We start from the raw sequence: 6,783 nt of genomic DNA, 5'->3' as shown, positions 1-6,783 counted from the left end.
ATTCCAGCCGCTGGAGAGGAGACAGGCACACGGATGAAGAGCAGTAACCACCGTGGGCTAATAAAGTGCGTGGATTTGTGCTGCCTGCTCTGGCTTGCTTTCCAATTCTGCTCTTCTCAAATGCTGCACAGTAAGGTAGAGTTCCTGCTCTGGGCTTGATGCCTCCCTGGCTGCAGCAGATCATGATCCTGTGTGCTGGGAGAGCATGTGCATGGATTACACAGCAGCCCTGTTCATGTCCATGGCTCCCGCTGCCTTCAGTGGGACTGGATTTCAGACATCCTCAGCTGGAATAAACGGAGGTGAAGGAGTATGGAAAGAATGATAGAACAAAAATCACCTTACCTTTGGGGATTAAAACAAGTGCATACTTTTCCCTCACTTTTCTGGCAGTTCTTGCAGATGCTTTTCCATCCTGCTCTGTACTGCATCAGGGCTGGTCCCTAACTCTTTGCTGGTAGCTTGCTGAGCATGCACAGTTTACAGCAGGGCTTTATTTCTTTCATTGCTGTTTGTCCTAACCCAAAAATATCTGTCACAGTGGTAACGGTAGCCAAAAAATCCTCAGGCTTTATTTTGTGTCTCTGTGTGTGTATGTCTTCTGCACAAACACTGAGCTCTTTCAAATCAGGAAGCTTTCTCAGCTATTCTGTTGAAGAGCAAATGTGACACTTGTGCTGGCTAGATCTTATGAAGGGACAAATAATATGGGCTATGCCTTGTGTGGAGTCTTCCCTCCCCTCATTCTTTGTATTGTTGAAATTTTGCGTGATCTGTTTGCTGAGAGCTCTCTAATAAAAAGCCTTTAAAGAAAAAAAAAAAAGTTTGCAGGACGAACTATTCAAAACACAGAATGTAGCTCTCCTCTTGGATCAGCCTAAAGCCTGATGTAGAGCTCAACAGGCCAGGTGCACTCGGGCTCTCTGTAGAGCTTCCAAGACAGCCAAACCGCCCTGATGCATCAGAGCACATCTCTGACATTAATAAATGGCTGGGGCAGTCGCCTCCTTATCCAGCTTCATTCACCCAGCAGCCCTCCTTCCGAAAGGGTCTTTTGCAGTTGCAAGGACAGTCCCAGCTCAGCAAGGTGTGGGCAAGGCTCTTGGGCTTGCTGAGGCTCTTAAAACGCTGATTCTGTTGAAAAGTTTCTGAAAAGTTTCTCTGCTTTGTTGATAGTTGAGTATTTTCCTAAGACACTTGGCTTCTTTTTGTTTCCTCTCTCCTACCATACTCTGGGGAAAAAAAGAAAAGAAAACAAACAACAACAACAAAAAACACAAAAAGGCAACCCCCCACACACACCTAACACTGGTGTTTTATTTTTTAATAAACTCCTGTTAATCCCAGTCCCTTTTGGTAATTTTTAGCATACTCATCTTGCTCTGATGTTCTAGAAACAGTGATTTAAACAAGGCTTTTACGTTCAGGTTGTAAGATTATTACTTCAGAATATATGGAGAGCAAGACGAGAGAAGAAGCCCAAGGGCAAAGGAGGAGCTAATCAGAATTGCTTAAAACTCCTTGACTGAAAGCTATTGTCAGTCCCTTTTCCAATAGGTTAATTTTGGGGGGTATCATGGTATAAATATGCTCCAATCCCTTGTTCATGTGCTTGATAATGATGTGTTGGTGCTGAATTTTTTATACACCCCCAAATTAATGTTTTTCCTAATCAGCTGTGTTACAAATCATAAAAAAAAGGAATAAAAAACTGTTGTATCTTAAGCATTTAGTACTCGATGGTAATAACATCTTTTACAGAAAGGCAAGGAATAGAATGTACAGGAATGGAATTTACAAGTGCAAATGTAGATGTTGGCATCACATATGGATTGTAGCTGAACAAGCAGGAGGCTGCTCCAGCTCTCACGATGTGCACAGCCCTGTTCAAGTGCCTGTTCCTGCAATAACCTCTCCAATGCTGCATGGAACCAGTGGGGGGAGACTCATGCAGTGGGCTGTTAACCATGCAATTAACAGCCCCTGTGTAATCACCTTTATGTCTCCTCCCCCACTTCCTCCTCGTTTCCCCCTTGCCAGTTAACTTATTCTTTCTCAGGAAGCAGCTTGTTTATTGTTTGGAAAACACTGTTAGCTTCAAGCAAAGTAATTAAAGCTTTCCTTTTTTTTAAAAAAAAAAAACTTTCTCCTTTATTTTTTCCTCTATCCTATTAGCAGAAAAAAAAGCCTTTAAATAAACTTAAACCCCGCTATTTTTGATTTTGATTTTTGAGAAATTGTATTTAGAAACAAAGTGGTTCATTTTGTATTCAGAAACAAAATCTGTATACCTGTTATATATATGCTAGTGAGGGACTGTCTGTGTTGTTGGGCTACCTCATTTAAATTAGCTCTGCCTGTTTCATGCAGGTGAGAGCAGGAGGGGTCTTTGGAAATTGTTGCCTTCCCCCTTCCGTCATGGGTCATGTCCTGGTGGGCCATATTTCACTTCAGGCTTATGTGTGTTCTTGATGTACGTCATGAATGATTTCATGTAAAATACACATTTCCCACGATCAGAAAAAAAATGTGCAAAAGGAAAAAAGAAGTAATGATAACTCTACCCAAAGCATCAATCTTACAGAAATGTGAGCTTCTGGGATGGGATTTTGTTTGGCAAGGACCCACATTATAGATTTGGAGTTCTGCAAACATGTAAGTGCCACCTTGTTTATACTTAGCTTGGCGTGGAAGGTGACTGTTTGAGCTAATGCTCACTTTGCACACACCAGTTAAGATAACAGCCTTTGAGTTCCTGCCTTCATTTGGTAGTTTCCCATTTGAGAGGTTTAACTAACTACCAAGGAGCAGATGTATTAACTTGTTGCCATCATTTTGGAAGTTACTTCAGTCCAAGGCAAGCAACATGTCCTGCATGGGAGTGATGAGGAAGGTTGTATGGACTGACCTCACGGTCCATCAAAGCAACGCACCAACCTGGCAAGCGATTTGTCTGAGCTGTGTAGCCTGAAATGTTCCTTGGGGAAGACCAAGGCTGCAGGTTGTTCGGAAGAAGCCACGTAGCTTCTGCCTGCACCTTGCTGGATCTGTAGGTAATTTTGACTTTGAAGATAGATACTGCATCATCAAAGGAGGCTACAGAAAAGAAAGCCCTTCTAGGAAGCAAACCTCAGCAAAAGTGCATGCAAAGTGAGATTGCAGGGCGAGTGTTGCATCCTGTGCTCTCTGTGCACCAGATGTGTCGCAGACTAACGTCAGTGAGCTTTAAATAAAAGAAAAAATTGCTACATCTGCTTTGAAGGAGTATTTTAACTGTCCTGAATCTAACCTATAGGGAGTTGGAAGGAAACAGCAATAACCTAATGAGTTTTCTGTACGTTAAAAGCTTTTCACATTGACAGCTGATATATCAGCATCTTCTGGACAAATAGCAGAATGTTGTCTTTCTAATAATGAAGAGGGTGATATGAGAGACACATAAAAATAGTGTGGAAAGAGCTCAGGGGATCATATACTCCAAGCCTACCTCAAGAAAGGACCAACTGTGCCTAAGCTGTGTGAGATTTTGGCTCTTCGGTGATTCAGGAGAACGCATCTGTGCTGTCTGCAGCCAATGTAATGGGGGATGTGTTTGGGGAAATCATGGTTAAAGGTAAAAAACGAAACGTTTTTATGGTCACTTGAGTTGAAAGCAAAAATAGTATCGATCTACAACTGCTCACGTTTGTTACCTGAATACTTGCAGCCTTGGCAAAGCTGACGGAGTTACTTGTGCTAGAATAAGACTGTTGTGGGGGCAGGTTTGTGCTGTTGGAATAATAAAACCTCAACACTTAAACTGTCCTCCCAGAGCTGGGTGAGTAACACGTATGTCACATGGTTCTGAAATAAACTGCTGAGTAGATGGTCTGTACAACATAAATCTTTCTGAAGTTGAAACTATGGAAAGAAATGTCAATATGTGACATTTTAGTCCCTAATACCATCTTATGAATGATCATTTATTTACTTGGCTTTTTTGAATCCCATTTTCTGTCTGTCATTTTCTGTGATAATGCCATCGGTATCAACATATGGCAGATTACTCTGTGTTGCTACTCTTGCCTGTATATCTTTTATAATCTAGGCTTGTCTTTGTTTGTTCTTGTGTTTTTAAAATAAAGTCATTGATTTAAAAAAATGATTCTTTTTTTCATGAATCAGACCTTAAGACTGTCCATGTTAAAAGCCTAACTGGTTTGTCTTTGCCAGGCCAGGTTAACGGAATCTATGTCTGAAATACAGTGACAGCTACAATGATATTGAGCACTGAAGACAAAAGATCTGAAATGAGGGTGAATTTACAGTTCTTAAATGCTTTTCAAAGTAGTCATTTGATTATTTTTTTTTAAAAGAGGCTCATTTTGTCTCGTTTGCCTGCAGCCCCATTGCTCTCAGCAGACGTGTGGAGGGAGGCCCTGCGCGCCGCAGCTCGGCCTGCCTTTGCTGTAGGCGTCCGCGCCACCTCAGCGGGGAGCACGAGCTCCTCGCACGGCCCCGCGCTCCCAGCCGTGACGCGGGGGCTCCTTTCGCGGGGCCGCTGCTGCGCCTTCCCCCTCTGCTGATAATTTGCAAAACCTTTTAGTTCAATCCCCCAGTTTAGAAAGTAGGTGCAGTGAAACACTAAGACCCGGAATAGCAAATCCCTTCCGTTTGTCTTGTTGTTTTCTAATGTATGCGACCTCTCTGGGTGGTTTAAGCGGTTTAGGTACTTTCTATAAAAGGGATCTTTTAATGACAAAACTAATGTGATTATCTTACTGAGTGTGAGAGGCGTATTCAAGGTTTAAAGAAAATCTGTTAGAATAGCTGAATGTATCTGCTTAATCCTTTCTCTAATGTGGATGGACAATGCTCTGGGAAGCAATTGGTCTTTCTTTCTGAGAGTAAATGCCTGGTCTCCAGAGGTAGGGACTGTTTGCAGCTTTTTATACTCTTACGCTTCACCTTCTAGAGAACACAAAGGCACAGGAGAGAGGCAGAGAGCTTTGAGAGGCCAAATTTTTCCTCAAATAGCTGGGGGTGTAACCAATACCAGACCAATTCCGGCAAGCTGTGAACACCCCGGGCTCCTTTTGACTGCGATGTGAATAAAGGGCCCTCCACATCCTGCGAAACTGCATCCCTGAGCGCGCAGCATGGCAGCACTCCCTTCGCTCCGGGGGGCGTGCGCCGAGTGCACGGGGATCTCCATCACCCGGGTGGCCGGATCGTTGTCCCCCTTGGAGATTGCTGAGTGACTGCTCTCCAGCGCAGGGATCTGCCCCTGGATGTGCAACTCATGCAGAACCACGGCGTTGGTTTGGGAGAGGTGACCAGGAAGAGTCATTTGGGGAGTTCTCCAGAGATCGCATCTTTTGTATCAGCCTTTTGCAAAGGTTTGCCCTGAGCAAGGGTGGCCACTGCTGTGCTCTAAAAGCGAAGACAGCAGAGAAAAGTGATGTTCCTGGTGGAGGAGTGCAAATGGGGTAGCTATGGTGGGGCCTAGCTGCTACATGAACCTGGCGCTTCACAGCTACTCCATGGGAATGCCCACATTGAATCTACCACCTTCTAGTGAGCTAAGGCAACCTGACTGTCATTCCCACAATCAGGACACGTGAAGCTACCCTGGACCAGTTGACATACTGCAGGTTCATGCCTCTCTTATCTCTCATCTCACAGTAACAAATTCATAGGTCTGTGCTGCTTTTGAATGATTTGATTTTTGGATGTCCATTTGGAAACATGGGGAGCATCCACGTCTAGAGAAATGTTAGGAAATCCTCCATTGCTTTCTCAGCAATTAGCACTCTATGTAGGACCTCCACCTTTTCTAAGTACTTATCAAAGCAAATACCAGCGGGTGATAAGCATAAGCAGAGAAGCTTCCACATAGCTTGAATTTCGGCCTTTGGTTGTGATCGTCTCCTGCCTGGGACCCTGTACAGCATGTGGATCTGGCTGTATAGCACTGAAGCAAATGGGTTGTAATCTGTTATCCAAACATCCCAGGACTAGCGCAGAAGGAGGGGAAGAGCTGATGTTTTGTCCAGTTTTACGGTGTTAAATGGCTTCTCTCACCACTCACAACAGAAATGAGGAGAAAAGTGCTCCCTCATCCCTGTCATGGAGATGACTATGGGACTAGCCCTACAAATCGGTCTGACTACCATGGAGTTACTGCGTTTAGGTTCTCTTTGGTGAAGAGAGGCAGTGTTCAAGGATGAGGCCTTGGGATCCCACCACCACACTGGAATCCTAGGCAGGGGAGGACGAGGTTGCTCAGGGCTTTATCCACTCATGGCTTTAAAATCTGTAGGGACTGAGCCTGACAATCATTCTGGGTAACCTGTTCCAGTGCTCAACGGCCCTCACGAAGGAAGAAGTTTACACCTAGTCTGAACCTCTCAGCCTGCTCCCACCATGTGCCCCAGTGAAGGGCACGTCTCCATTTTTGTGACATCCCCCATAGGCTCTGGGGCCTGTTGTTGGGTGTCCCTGACCCTGGGCCTTTTCCATGCTGAACGAACCCAGCTCACTCAGCGTCTCCCCACAGGGCAACTGTCCTCGTGGCCCTCTGCTATAATCAGTGTTTTCACTGGGAGGCCCCATTACTTGGTGTATGATCTGAGTGATGAATGCAGGGGTATGTTTGCTTCCCTGGATCTTTGCTCCTGCTCATCCAGCCCTGGATGCCGTTGTTCCCTCTGCTGCCAGGGCACATGGGTGTCTCCCTCTCCGCTTGCCACTCGCCAGGACCGCAGGACACTTTCTGCAGAGCTGCCCCAGCCCATCAGTGCC

This window comes from Tinamus guttatus, unplaced genomic scaffold, assembly GCF_059628265.1.
Source record: "Tinamus guttatus ecotype Peru unplaced genomic scaffold, ASM5962826v1 Tinamus_guttatus_pri_ptg000602l, whole genome shotgun sequence".
Lineage (NCBI taxonomy): Eukaryota > Metazoa > Chordata > Aves > Tinamiformes > Tinamidae > Tinamus > Tinamus guttatus.
Note: the sequence above shows the minus strand (reverse complement) of the source record.